Below are 15,596 nucleotides of genomic sequence, written 5' to 3'. Positions count from 1 at the left end.
CCTGCCCTGGGCCCCCTGCTCCCCTGCCCTTTGTTCAGTCACAGCAGAGATGGCCACACCCACTCCCTCAGTGAGGGCAGTGTTCCAACCTCCCTCAGCTCCGCCCCCTTTCCACAGTTTACCATGGATTACAGAGGCTGCATTCTGAGGCCAGGGCGTTCCGAGGATGCCAAGGGCTGACATGAAGACCTTAAATGATTTCCTCTTGTGTCAGTTTTGTTAAACTTTAGGAGCTAGGAAATGGTCCACTTGACAGAAATGTTCAAACTTACTGGCATTTCATATATTCTCTGCTCTAACATTGTCCTGACTCTTTCTGTATATTCTTTACTTATGTTTTTGTTTTCCTTAATCAAAGTGTGTCTTTTAAATCTTTTCAAAGAAGATTCTTTGGACTTACTAAATCACCTGAATTTTATACGTTTTCTGTTGTATTAAGTTCTGCTCATATCTTTATTTAACTTTTTTCTATGTTCTCAGGGTTTATTGTTTTCATCTTCTGATGTCAATTAAAACACTTGGTTATTCATTTTAATAAATCTTTTTACTTATAAAGATTTGAACTTTTGAAGATTCCAGCTTACTTGTACGTTTCTAAGGGTCAGGTCCTCTCCATTGTTGCTGGCCTAAGGCTTAGTTCACCATATAACAATGTATATATTGACCTATTTTCCCCTCGACTTTCTGTGATCCCCTACATCTCACCTTTCTTTGCAGACAAGCCATTTGAAAAACCCTTAACTTATTTCACAGTCAATAAGGCTTTGAAATAATGTGTATTTTTTAGAGAAATCTTCTATATAATTAGGCAGAAAATCTGACCTGCCATAGTTTTCAAAACAGCATAATTTCACTCTTCTCAATGATTAATCTGTTGTATTACACAACCTTTGTGTATTTAGCTTTATCAATGTCATGTCCTTTAAAAATGTTTTAGAGATCCTACCAGTCTTTGAAAACATCCTCGTGCCTTGTTTCAATTCCAGTTTTATGTATATTTTCTGCCTTGCACCCGATTATACCTACATCTGATGGATGGCCTTGGGAATCTAATTCTGGTATTGATTATTTTGGCTGATTGTCTCCTCTTGTAGCTGCTTTCTTCATTCTTGTGTAAATTTAGATCATGAGCTCATGTTTAGCTAAACAGCTGACCTTGTAAGAGGCTTACCTGTGAACGCTCGTAAGTTTCAGCATAAAGTCGGCAAAGATTTATTTGTGTCCCTCCAATGCGTGGGCCGCAAGGACCCCGTTTCCTACAAGTGTTGGTCCAATACTCCCTCTAGAGGCAGGGGACTCAGACAGGGCTGCTTTGCGGCCCCCGATCTGGTGTAGGGGCAGTGGGCGGCCTGTGGCCCGGCAGGAGCCTCTCCGCGTGTGTCCCAGGGACCCATCTGCCTGCGAGCCTCGGTCACCTGGCAGGAAGCTACGATGCCCAGACCTATGGTTAGCTGTGCAGCGAGGTGTACTGCGCGGACAGGTTCCACACACACTTCAAGTAAGAGGGCGGCCTGAGTGGAAAGGTTAGAGTTTGGGCAGCTGTGCAGACAAAGAAAGCGCCCTTTGGCCTGGGCCTAAATGCTTGTGACAGTCCACTGGGCCTGCCGGGCTCTGAGGGCCCTGCCCTGGGCCCCCTGCTCCCCTGCCCTTTGTTCAGTCACAGCAGAGATGGCCACACCCACTCCCTCAGTGAGGGCAGTGTTCCAACGTCCCTCAGCCCCGCCCCCTCTCCGCAGGTTACTATGGACTACAGAGGCTTCATTCTGAGGCAACGGCGTTCCGAGAATGCCAAGGGCAGACATGGTGACCTTCAATGATTTCCTCTTGTGTCAGTTTTGGTAAACTTTAGGAGCTAGGAAATGGTCCACTTGACAGAAATGTTCAAATTTACTGGCATTTCATATATTCTCTTCTCTAACATTGTCCTGACTCTTTCTGTATACTCTTTACTTATGTTTTTGTTTTCCTTTATTAAAGTGTGTCTTTTAAATCTTTTCAAAGAAGATTCTTTGGACTTACTATATCACCTGGATTTTATACGTTTTCTGTTGTATTAAGTTCTGCTCATATCTTTATTTAACTTTTTTCTATGTTCTCAGGGTTTATTGTTTTCATCTACTGATGTCAATTAAAACACTTGGTTATTCATTTTAATAAATCTTTTTACTTATAAAGATTTGAACTTTTGAAGATTCCAGCTTACTTGTACGTTTCTAAGGGTCAGGTCCTCTCCATTGTTGCTGGCCTAAGGCTTAGTTCACCATATAGCAATGTATATATTGACCTATTTTCCCCTCGACTTTTTGTGATCCCCTACATCTCACGTTTCTTTGAAGACAAGCCATTTGAAATACCCTTAACTTATTTCACAGCCAATAAGTCTTTGAAATAATGGGTATTTTTTAGAGAAATCTTCTTATATAATTAGGCAGAAAATCTGACCTGCCATAGTTTTCAAAACAGCATAATTTCACTCTTCTCAATGATTAATCTGTTGTATTACACAACCATTGTGTATTTAGCTTTATCAATGACATGTCCTTTAAAAATGTTTTAGAGATCCTACCAGTCTTTGAAAACATCCTCGTGCCTTGTTCCAGTTCCAGTTTTATGTATATTTTCTGCCTTGCACCCGATTATTCCTACATCTGATGGATGGCCTTGGGAATGTAATTCTGGTATTGATTGTTTTGGCTGATTGTCTCCCCTTGTAGCTGCTTTCTTCATTATTGTGTAAAGTTAGACCATGAGCTCATGTTTAGCTAAACAGCTGACCTTGTAAGAGGCTTAGGTGTGAACGCTCGTAAGTTTCAGCAGAAAATCGGGCAAGATTTATTTGTGTCCCTCCAATGAGTGGCCCACAGGGACCCCATTATCTACAAGTGTTGGTCCAATACTCCCTCTAGAGGCAGGGGACTCAGACAGGGCTGCTTTGTGGCCCCCGATCTGGGGCAGGGGCAGTGGGCGGCCTGTGGCCCGGGCAGGAGCCTCTCTGCGTGTGTCCCAGGGACCCATCTGCCTGCGAGCCTCGGTCACCTGGCAGGAAGCTACGATGCCCAGACCTATGGTTAGCTGTGCAGCGAGGTGTACTGCGCGTACAGGTTCCACAAACACTTCAAGTAAGAGGGCGGCCTGAGTGGAAAGGTAAGAGTTTGGGCAGCTGTGCAGACAAAGAAAGCGCCCTTTGGCCTGGGCCTAAATGCTCGTGACACTCCACTGGGCCTGCCGGGCTCTGAGGGCCCTGCCCTGGGCCCCCTGCTCCCCGGCTCTTTGTTCAGTCACAGCAGAGATGGCCACACCCACTCCCTCAGTGAGGGCAGTGTTCAAACCTCCCTCAGCCCCGCCCCCTCTCCGCAGGTTACCATGGACTACAGAGGCTGCATTCTGAGGGAAGGGCGTTCCGAGAATGCCAAGGGCAGACATGATGACCTTAAATGATTTCCTCTTGTGTCAGTTTTGGTAAACTTTAGGAGCTAGGAAATGGTCCACTTGACAGAAATGTTCAAATTTACTGGCATTTCATATATTCTCTGCTCTAACATTGTCCTGACTCTTTCTGTATATTCTTTATTTATGTTTTTGTTTTCCTTAATCAAAGTGTGTCTTTTAAATCTTTTCAAAGAAGATTCTTTGGACTTAATAAATCACCTGAATTTTATACGTTTTCTGTTGTATTAAATTCTGCTCATATATTTCTTTAACTTTTTTCTAGGTTCTCAGGGTTTATTGTTTTCATCTTCTGATGTCAATTAAAACACTTGGTTATTCATTTTAATAAATCTTTTTACTTATAAAGATTTGAACTTTTGAAGATTCCAGCTTACTTGTACGTTTCTAAGGGTCAGGTCCTCTCCATTGTTGCTGGCCTGAGGCTTAGTTCACCATATAGCAATGAATATATTGACCTATTTTCCCCTCGACTTTCTGTGATCCCCTACATCTCACCTTTCTTTGCAGACAAGCCATTGGAAATACCCTTAACTTATTTCACAGCCAAGAAGTCTTTGAAATAATGGGTATTTTTTAGAGAAATCTTCTTATATAATTAGGCAGAAAATCTGACCTGCCATAGTTTTCAAAACAGCATAATTTCACTCTTCTCAATGATTAATCTGTTGTATTACACAACCTTTGTGTATTTAGCTTTATCAATGACATGTCCTTTAAAAATGTTTTAGAGATCCTACCAGTCTTTGAAAACATCCTCGTGCCTTGTTTCAGTTCCAGTTTTATGTATATTTTCTGCCTTGCACCCGATTATTCCTACATCTGATGGATGGCCTTGGGAATCTAATTCTGGTATTGATTGTTTTGGCTGATTGTCTCCCCTTGTAGCTGCTTTCTTCATTATTGTGTAAAGTTAGATCATGAGCCCATGTTTAGCTAAACAGCTGACCTTGTAAGAGGCTTAGGTGTGAACGCTCGTAAGTTTCAGCAGAATGTCGGCCAAGATTTATTTGTGTCCCTCCAATGAGTGGCCCGCAAGGACCCCGTTTTCTACAAGTGTTGGTCCAATACTCCCTCTAGAGGCAGGGGACTCAGACAGGGCTGCTTTGCGGCCCGCGATCTGGGGCAGGGGCAGTGGGCGGCCTGTGGCCCGGGCAGGAGCCTCTCCGCGTGTGTCCCAGGGACCCATCTGCCTGCGAGCCTCGGTCACCTGGCAGGAAGCTACGATGCCCAGACCTATGGTTAGCTGTGCAGCGAGGTGTACTGCGCGGACAGGTTCCACACACACTTCAAGTAAGAGGGCGGCCTGAGTGGAAAGGTGAGAGTTTGGGCAGCTGTGCAGACAAAGAAAGCACCCTTTGGCCTGGGCCTAAATTCTTGTGACACTCCACTGGGCCTGCCAGGCTCTGAGGTCCCTGCGCCTGGCCCCCTGCTCCCCTGCCCGTTGTTCAGTCACAGCAGAGATAGCCACACCCACTCCCTCAGTGAGGGCAGTGTTCCAACCTCCCTCAGCCCCGCCCCCTTTCCGCGGTTAACCATGGACTACAGAGGCTGCATTCTAAGGCAAGGGCGTTCCGAGAATGCCAAGGGCAGACATGATGACCTTCAATGATTTCCTCTTGTGTCAGTTTTGGTAAACTTTAGGAGCTAGGAAATGGTCCACTTGACAGAAATGTTCAAATTTACTGGCATTTCATATATTCTCTGCTCTAACATTGTCCTGACTCTTTCTGTATATTCTTTATTTATGTTTTTGTTTTCCTTAATCAAAGTGTGTCTTTTAAATCTTTTCAAAGAAGATTCTTTGGACTTACTAAATCACCTGAATTTTATACGTTTTCTGTTGTATTAAGTTCTGTTCATATATTTATTTAACTTTTTTCTATGTTCTCAGGGTTTATTGTTTTCATCTTCTGATGTCAATTAAAACACTTGGTTATTCATTTTAATAAATCTTTTTACTTATAAAGGTTTGAACTTTTGAAGATTCCAGCTTACTTGTACGTTTCTAAGGGTCAGGTCCTCTCCATTGTTGCTGGCCTAAGGCTTAGTTCACCATATAGCAATGTATATATTGACCTATTTTCCCCTCGACTTTCTGTGACCCCACATCTCACCTTTCTTTGAAGACAAGCCATTTGAAATACCCTTAACTTATTTCACAGCAAATAAGTCTTTGAAATAATGGGTATTTTTTAGAGAAATCTTCTTATATAATTAGGTAGAAAATCTGACCTGCCATAGATTTCAAAACAGCATAATTTCACTCTTCTCAATGATTAATCTGTTGTATTACACAACCTTTGTGTATTTAGCTTTATCAATGACATGTCCTTTAAAAATGTTTTAGAGATCCTACCAGTCTTTGAAAACATCCTTGTGCCTTGTTTCAGTTCCAGTTTTATGTATATTTTCTGCCTTGCACCCGATTATTCCTACATCTGATGGATGGCCTTGGGAATCTAATTCTGGTATTGATTGTTTTGGCTGATTGTCTCCCCTTGTAGCTGCTTTCTTCATTATTGTGTAAAGTTAGATCATGAGCTCATGTTTAGCTAAACAGCTGACCTTGTAAGAGGCTTAGGTGTGAACGCTCGTAAGTTTCAGCAGAAAGTCGGCCAAGATTTATTTGTGTCCCTCCAATGAGTGGCCCGCAAGGACCCCGTTTTCTACAAGTGTTGGTCCAATACTCCCTCTAGAGGCAGGGGACTCAGACAGGGCTGCTTTGCGGCCCCCGATCTGGGGCAGGCGCAGTGGGCGGCATGTGGCCCGGGCAGGAGCCTCTCTGCGTGTGTCCCAGGGACCCATCTGCCTGCGAGCCTCGGTCACCTGGCAGGAAGCTACGAAGCCCAGACCTATGGTTAGCTGTGCAGCGAGGTGTACTGCGCGGACAGGTTCCACACACACTTCAAGTAAGAGGGCGGCCTGAGTGGAAAGGTGAGAGTTTGGGCAGCTGTGCAGACAAAGAAAGCGCCCTTTGGCCTGGGCCTAAATGCTTGTGACACTCCACTGGGCCTGCCGGGCTCTGAGGGCCCTGCCCTGGGCCCCCTGCTCCCCTGCCCTTTGTTCAGTCACAGCAGAGATGGCCACACCCACTCCCTCAATGAGGGCAGTGTCCCAATCTCCCTCAGCCCCGCCCCCTCTCCGCAGGTTACCATGGACTACAGAGGCTGCATTCTGAGGCCAGGGCGTTCCGAGAATACCAAGGGCAGACATGATGACCTTAAATGATTTCCTCTTGTGTCAGTTTTGGTAAACTTTAGGAGCTAGGAAATGGTCCACTTGACAGAAATGTTCAAATTTACTGGCATTTCATATATTCTCTGCTCTAACATTGTCCTGACTCTTTCTGTATATTCTTTACTTATGTTTTTGTTTTCCTTAATCAAAGTGTGTCTTTTAAATCTTTTCAAAGAAGATTCTTTGGACTTACTAAATCACCTGAATTTTATACGTTTTCTGTTGTATTAAGTTCTGCTCATATCTTTATTTAACTTTTTTCTATGTTCTCAGGGTTTATTGTTTTCATCTTCTGATGTCAATTAAAACACTTGGTTATTCATTTTAATAAATCTTTTTACTTATAAAGATTTTAACTTTTGAAGATTCCAGCTTACTTGTACGTTTCTAAGGGTCAGGTCCTCTCCATTGTTGCTGGCCTAAGACTTAGTTCACCATATACCAATGTATATATTGACCTAATTTCCCCTCGACTTTCTGTGATCCCCTACATCTCACCTTTCTTTGAAGACAAGCCATTTGAAATACCCTTAACTTATTTCACAGCCAATAAGTCTTTGAAATAATGGGTATTCTTTAGAGAAATCTTCTTATATAATTAGGCAGAAAATCTGACCTGCCATAGTTTTCAAAACAGCATAAATTCACTCTTCTCAATGATTAATCTGTTGTATTACACAACCTTTGTGTATTTAGCTTTATCAATGACATGTCCTTTAAAAATGTTTTAGAGATCCTACCAGTCTTTGAAAACATCCTTGTGCCTTGTATCAGTTCCAGTTTTATGTATATTTTCTGCCTTGCACCCGATTATTCCTACACCTGATGGATCGCCTTGGGAATCTAATACTGGTATTGATTGTTTTGGCTGATTGTCTCCCCTTGTAGCTGCTTTCTCATTATTGTGTAAATTTAGATCATGAGCTCATGTTTAGCTAAACAGCTGACCTTGTAAGAGGCTTAGGTGTGAACGCTCGTAAGTTTCAGCAGAAAGTCGGCGAAGATTTATTTGTGTCCCTCCAATGAGTGGCCCGCAAGGACCCCGTTTTCTACAAGTGTTGGTCCAATACTCCCTCTAGAGGCAGGAGACTCAGACAGGGCTGCTTTGTGTCCCCCGATCTTGGGCAGGGGCAGTGGGCGGCCTGTGGCCCTGGCAGGAGCCTCTCCGCGTGTGTCCCAGGGACACATCTGCCTTCGAGCCTCGGTCACCTGGCAGGAAGCTACGATGCCCAGACCTATGGTTAGCTGTGCAGCGAGGTGTACTGCACGGACAGGTTCCACACACACTTCAAGTAAGAGCGCGGCCTGAGTGGAAAAGTGAGAGTTTGGGCAGATGTGCAGACAAAGAAAGCGCCCTTTGGCCTGGGCCTAAATGCTTGTGACACTCCACTGGGCCTGCCGGGCTCTGAGGGCCCTGCCCTGGGCCCCCTGCTCCCCTGCTCTTTGTTCAGTCACAGCAGAGATGGCCACACCCACTCCCTCAGTGAGGGCAGTGTTCCAACCTCCCTAAGCCCCGCCCCCTCTCCGCAGGTTACCATGGACTACAGAGGCTGCATTCTGAGGCAAGGGTGTTCCGAGAATGCCAAGGGCAGACATGATGACCTTAAATGATTTCCTCTTGTGTCAGTTTTGGTAAACTTTAGGAGCTAGGAAATGGTCCACTTTACAGAAATGTTCAAATTTACTGGCATTTCATATATTCTCTGCTCTAACATTGTCCTGACTCTTTCTGTATATTCTTTACTTATGTTTTTGTTTTCCTTAATCAAAGTGTGTCTTTTAAATCTTTTCAAAGAAGATTCTTTGGACTTACTAAATCACCTGAATTTTATACGTTTTCTGTTGTATTAAGTTCTGCTCATATCTTTATTTAACTTTTTTCTATGTTCTCAGGGTTTATTGTTTTCATCTTCTGATGTCAATTAAAACACTTGGTTATTCATTTTAATAAATCTTTTTACTTATAAAGATTTTAACTTTTGAAGATTCCAGCTTACTTGTACGTTTCTAAGGGTCAGGTCCTCTCCATTGTTGCTGGCCTAAGACTTAGTTCACCATATACCAATGTATATATTGACCTAATTTCCCCTCGACTTTCTGTGATCCCCTACATCTCACCTTTCTTTGCAGACAAGCCATTTGAAATACCCTTAACTTATTTCACAGCCAATAAGTCTTTGAAATAATGGGTATTCTTTAGAGAAATCTTCTTATATAATTAGGCAGAAAATCTAACCTGCCATAGTTTTCAAAACAGCATAATTTCACTCTTCTCAATGATTAATCTGTTGTATTACACAACCTTTGTGTATTTAGCTTTATCAATGACATGTCCTTGAAAAATGTTTTAGAGATCCTACCAGTCTTTGAAAACATCCTTGTGCCTTGTATCAGTTCCAGTTTTATGTATATTTTCTGCCTTGCACCCGATTATTCCTACATCTGATGGATGGCCTTGGGAATCTAATACTGGTATTGATTGTTTTGGCTGATTGTCTCCCCTTGTAGCTGCTTTCTCATTATTGTGTAAATTTAGATCATGAGCTCATGTTTAGCTAAACAGCTGACCTTGTAAGAGGCTTAGGTGTGAACGCTCGTAAGTTTCAGCAGAAAGTCGGCAAAGATTTTTTGTGTCCCTCCAATGAGTGGCCCGCAAGGACCCCGTTTTCTACAAGTGTTGGTCCAATACTCCCTCTAGAGACAGGAGACTCAGACAGGGCTGCTTTGCGGCCCCTGATCTGGGGCAGGGGCAGTGGGCGGTCTGTGGCCCGGGCAGGAGCCTCTCCGCGTGTGTCCCAGGGACCCATCTGCCTGCGAGCCTTGGTCACCTGGCAGGAAGCTACGATGCCCAGACCTATGGTTAGCTGTGCAGCGAGGTGTACTGCGCGGACAGGTTCCACACACACTTCAAGTAAGAGGGCGGCCTGAGTGGAAAGGTGAGAGTTTGGGCAGCTGTGCAGACAAAGAAAGCGCCCTTTGGCCTGGGCCTAAATGCTTGTGACACTCCACTGGGCCTGCCGGGCTCTGAGGGCCCTGCCCTGGGCCCGCTGCTCCCCTGCTCTTTGTTCAGTCACAGCAGAGATAGCCACACCCACTCCCTCAGTGAGGGCAGTGTTCCAACCTCCCTCAGCCCCGCCCCCTTTCCGCAGGTTACCATGGACTACAGAGGCTGCATTCTGAGGCAAGGGCATTCCGAGAATGCCAAGGGCAGACATGATGACCTTAAATGATTTCCTCTTGTGTCAGTTTTGGTAAACTTTAGGAGCTAGGAAATGGTCCACTTGACAGAAATGTTCAAATTTACTGGCATTTCATATATTCTCTGCTCTAACATTGTCCTGACTCTTTCTGTATATTCTTTACTTATGTTTTTGTTTTCCTTAATCAAAGTGTGTCTTTTAAATCTTTTCAAAGAAGATTCTTTGGACTTAATAAATCACCTGAATTTTATACGTTTTCTGTTGTATTAAATTCTGCTCATATATTTATTTAACTTTTTTCTATGTTCTCAGGGTTTATTGTTTTCATCTTCTGATGTCAATTAAAACACTTGGTTATTCATTTTAATAAATCTTTTTACTTATAAAGATTTTAACTTTTGAAGATTCCAGCTTACTTGTACGTTTCTAAGGGTCAGGTCCTCTCCATTGTTGCTGGCCTGAGGCTTAGTTCACCATATAGCAATGTATATATTGACCTATTTTCCCCTAGACTTTCTATGATCGCCTACATCTCACCTTTCTTTGCAGACAAGCCATTTGAAATACCCTTAACTTATTTCACAGCCAAAAAGTATTTGAAATAATGTGTATTCTTTAGAGAAATCTTCTTATATAATTAGGCAGAAAATCTCACCTGCCATAGTTTTCAAAACAGCATAATTTCACTCTTCTCAATGATTAATCTGTTGTATTACACAACCTTTGTGTATTTAGCTTTATCAATGACATGTCCTTTAAAAATGTTTTAGAAATCCTACCAGTCTTTGAAAACATCCTTGTGCCTTGTTTCAGTTCCAGTTTTATGTATATTTTCTGCCTTGCACCCGATTATTCCTACATCTGATGGATGGCCTTGGGAATCTAATTCTGGTATTGATTGTTTTGGCTGATTGTCTCCCCTTGTAGCTGCTTTCTTCATTATTGTGTAAAGTTAGATCATGAGCTCATGTTTAGCTAAACAGCTGACCTTGTAAGAGGCTTAGGTGTGAACGCTCGTAAGTTTCAGCAGAAAGTCGGCCAAGATTTATTTGTGTCCCTCCAATGAGTGGCCCGCAAGGACCCCATTTTCTACAAGTGTTGGTCCAATACTCCCTCTAGTGGCAGGGGACTCAGACAGGGCTGCTTTGTGGCCCCCGATCTGGGGCAGGGGCAGTGGGCGCCTTGTGGCCCGGGCAGGAGCCTCTCCGCGTGTGTCCCAGGGACCCATCTGCCTGTGAGCCTCGGTCAACTGGCAGGAAGCTACGATGCCCAGACCTATGGTTAGCTGTGCAGCGAGGTGTACTGCGCGGACAGGTTCCACACACACTTCAAGTAAGAGCGCGGCCTGAGTGGAAAGGTTAGAGTTTGGGCAGCTGTGCAGACAAAGAAAGCGCCCTTTGGCCTGGGCCTAAATGCTTGTGACACTCCACTGGGCCTGCCGGGCTCTGAGGGCCCTGCCCTGGGCCCCCTGCTCCCCTGCCCTTTGTTCAGTCACAGCAGAGATGGCCACACCCACTCCCTCAGTGAGGGCAGTGTTCCAACCTCCCTCAGCTCCGCCCCCTTTCCACAGGTTACCATGGACTACAGAGGCTGCATTCTGAGGCCAGGGCGTTCCGAGAATGCCAAGGGCTGACATGAAGACCTTAAATGATTTCCTCTTGTGTCAGTTTTGTTAAACTTTAGGAGCTAGGAAATGGTACACTTGACAGAAATGTTCAAACTTACTGGCATTTCATATATTCTCTGCTCTAACATTGTCCTGACTCTTTCTGTATATTCTTTACTTATGTTTTTGTTTTCCTTAATCAAAGTGTGTCTTTTAAATCTTTTCAAAGAAGATTCTTTGGACTTACTAAATCACCTGAATTTTATACGTTTTCTGTTGTATTAAGTTCTGCTCATATCTTTATTTAACTTTTTTCTATGTTCTCAGGGTTTATTGTTTTCATCTTCTGATGTCAATTAAAACACTTGGTTATTCATTTTAATAAATCTTTTTACTTATAAAGATTTGAACTTTTGAAGATTCCAGCTTACTTGTACGTTTCTAAGGGTCAGGTCCTCTCCATTGTTGCTGGCCTAAGGCATAGTTCACCATATAACTATGTATATATTGACCTATTTTCCCCTCGACTTTCTGTGATCCCCTACATCTCACCTTTCTTTGCAGACAAGCCTTTTGAAAAACCCTTAACTTATTTCACAGTCAATAAGGCTTTGAAATAATGTGTATTTTTTAGAGAAATATTCTTATATAATTAGGCAGAAAATCTGACCTGCCATAGTTTTCAAAACAGCATAATTTCACTCTTCTCAATGATTAATCTGTTGTATTACACAACCTTTGTGTATTTAGCTTTATCAATGACATGTCCTTTAAAAATGTTTTAGAGATCCTACCAGTCTTTGAAAACATCCTTGTGCCTTGTTTCAGTTCAAGTTTTATGTATATTTTCTGCCTTGCACCCGATTATTCCTACATCTGATGGATGGCCTTGGGAATCTTATTCTGGTATTGATTGTTTTGGCTGATTGTCTCCCCTTGTAGCTGCTTTCTTCATTATTGTGTAAAGTTAGATCATGAGCTCATGTTTAGCTAAACAGCTGACCTTGTAAGAGGCTTAGGTGTGAACGCTCGTAAGTTTCAGCAGAAAGTCGGCCAAGATTTATTTGTGTCCCTCCAATGAGTGGCCCGCAAGGACCCCGTTTTCTACAAGTGTTGGTCCAATACTCCCTCTAGAGGCAGGGGACTCAGACAGGGCTGCTTTGCGGCCCCCGATCTGGGGCAGGGGCAGTGGGCGGCATGTGGCCCGGGCAGGAGCCTCTCTGCGTGTGTCCCAGGGACCCATCTGCCTGCGAGCCTCGGTCACCTGGCAGGAAGTTACGATGCCCAGACCTATGGTTAGCTGTGCAGCGAGGTGTACTGCGCGGACAGGTTCCACACACACTTCAAGTAAGAGGTCGGCCTCAGTGGAAAGGTGAGAGTTTGGGCAGCTGTGCAGACAAAGGAAGCGCCCTTTGGCCTGGGCCTAAATGCTTGTGACACTCCACTGGGCCTGCCGGGCTCTGAGGGCCCTGCCCTGGGCCCCCTGCTCCCCTGCTCTTTGTTCAGTCACAGCAGAGATGGCCACACCCACTCCCTCAGTGAGGGCAGTGTTCCAACCTCCCTCAGCCCCGCCCCCTCTCCGCAGGTTACCATGGACTACAGAGGCTGCATTCTGAGGCCAGGGCGTTCCGAGAATGCCAAGGGCAGACATGATGACCTTAAATGATTTCCTCTTGTGTCAGTTTTGGTAAACTTTAGGAGCTAGGAAATGGTCCACTTGACAGAAATGTTCAAATTTACTGGCATTTCTTATATTCTCTGCTATAACATTGTCCTGATTCTTTCTGTATATTCTTTACTTATGTTTTTGTTTTCCTTAATCAAAGTGTGTCTTTTAAATCTTTTCAAAGAAGATTCTTTGGACTTACTAAATCACCTGAATTTTATACGTTTTCTGTTGTATTAAATTCTGCTCATATCTCCATTTAACTTTTTTCTGTGTTCTCAGGGTTTATTGTTTTCATCTTCTGATGTCAATTAAAACACTTGGTTATTCATTTTAATAAATCTTTTTACTTATAAAGATTTGAACTTTTGAAGATTCCAGCTTACTTGTACGTTTCTAAGGGTCAGGTCCTCACCATTCTTGCTGGCCTAAGGCTTAGTTCAACATATAGCAATGTATATATTGACCTATTTTCCCCTCGACTTTCTGTGATCCCCTACATCTCACCTTTCTTTGAAGACAAGCCATTTGAAATACCCTTAACTTATTTCACAGCCAATAAGTCTTTGAAATAATGTGTATTTTTTAGAGAAATCTTCTTATATAATTAGGCAGAAAATCTGACCTGCCATAGTTTTCAAAACAGCATAATTTCACTCTTCTCAATGATTAATCTGTTGTATTACACAACCTTTGTGTATTTAGCTTTATCAATGACATGTCCTTTAAAAATGTTTTAGAGATCCTACCAGTCTTTGAAAACATCCTTGTGCCTTGTTTCAGTTCCAGTTTTATGTATATTTTCTGCCTTGCACCCGATTATTCCTACATCTGATGGATGGCCTTGGGAATCTAATACTGGTATTGATTGTTTTGGTTGATTGTCTCCCCTTGTAGCTGCTTTCTTCATTATTGTGTAAAGTTAGATCATGAGCTCATGTTTAGCTAAACAGCTGACCTTGTAAGAGGCTTAGGTGTGAACGCTCGTAAGTTTCAGCAGAAAGTCGGCCAAGATTTATTTGTGTCCCTCCAATGAGTGGCCCGCAAGGACCCCGTTTTCTACAAGTGTTGGTCCAATACTCCCTCTAGAGGCAGGGGACTCAGACAGGGCTGCTTTGCGGCCCCCGATCTGGGGCAGGGACAGTGGGCGGCCTGTGGCCCGGGCAGGAGCCTCTCCGCGTGTGTCCAAGGGACCCATCTGCCTGTGAGCCTCGGTCACCTGGCAGGAAGCTACGATGCCCAGACCTATGGTTAGCTGTGCAGCGAGGTGTACTGCGCGGACAGGTTCCACACACACTTCAAGTAAGAGGGCGGCCTGAGTGGAAAGGTGAGAGTTTGGGCAGCTGTGCAGACAAAGAAAGCGCCCTTTGGCCTGGGCCTAAATGCTTGTGACACTCCACTGGGCCTGCCGGGCTCTGAGGGCCCTGCCCTGGGCCCCCTGCTCCCCTGCCCTTTGTTCAGTCACAGCAGAGATGGCCACACCCACTCCCTCAATGAGGGCAGTGTCCCAATCTCCCTCAGCCCCGCCCCCTCTCCGCAGGTTACCATGGACTACAGAGGCTGCATTCTGAGGCCAGGGCGTTCTGAGAATACCAAGGGCAGACATGATGACCTTAAATGATTTCCTCTTGTGTCAGTTTTGGTAAACTTTAGGAGCTAGGAAATGGTCCACTTGACAGAAATGTTCAAATTTACTGGCATTTCATATATTCTCTGCTCTAACATTGTCCTGACTCTTTCTGTATATTCTTTACTTATGTTTTTGTTTTCCTTAATCAAAGTGTGTCTTTTAAATCTTTTCAAAGAATATTCTTTGGACTTACTAAATCACCTGAATTTTGTACGTTTTCTGTTGTATTAAGTTCTGCTCATATCTTTATTTAACTTTTTTCTATGTTCTCAGGGTTTATTGTTTTCATCTTCTGATGTCAATTAAAACACTTGGTTATTCATTTTAATAAATCTTTTTACTTATAAAGATTTTAACTTTTGAAGATTCCAGCTTACTTGTACGTTTCTAAGGGTCAGGTCCTCTCCATTGTTGCTGGCCTAAGACTTAGTTCACCATATACCAATGTATATATTGACCTAATTTCCCCTCGACTTTCTGTGATCCCCTACATCTCACCTTTCTTTGAAGACAAGCCATTTGAAATACCCTTAACTTATTTCACAGCCAATAAGTCTTTGAAATAATGGGTATTCTTTAGAGAAATCTTCTTATATAATTAGGCAGAAAATCTGACCTGCCATAGTTTTCAAAACAGCATAATTTCACTCTTCTCAATGATTAATCTGTTGTATTACACAACCTTTGTGTATTTAGCTTTATCAATGACATGTCCTTTAAAAATGTTTTAGAGATCCTACCAGTCTTTGAAAACATCCTTGTGCCTTGTATCAGTTCCAGTTTTATGTATATTTTCTGCCTTGCACC

The sequence above is a fragment of the Mesoplodon mirus genome (assembly GCF_964341445.2).
Source record: "Mesoplodon mirus genome assembly, chromosome: 1".
Taxonomy (NCBI): Eukaryota; Metazoa; Chordata; class Mammalia; order Artiodactyla; family Ziphiidae; genus Mesoplodon; species Mesoplodon mirus.
This window is presented reverse-complemented; position numbering follows the sequence as displayed.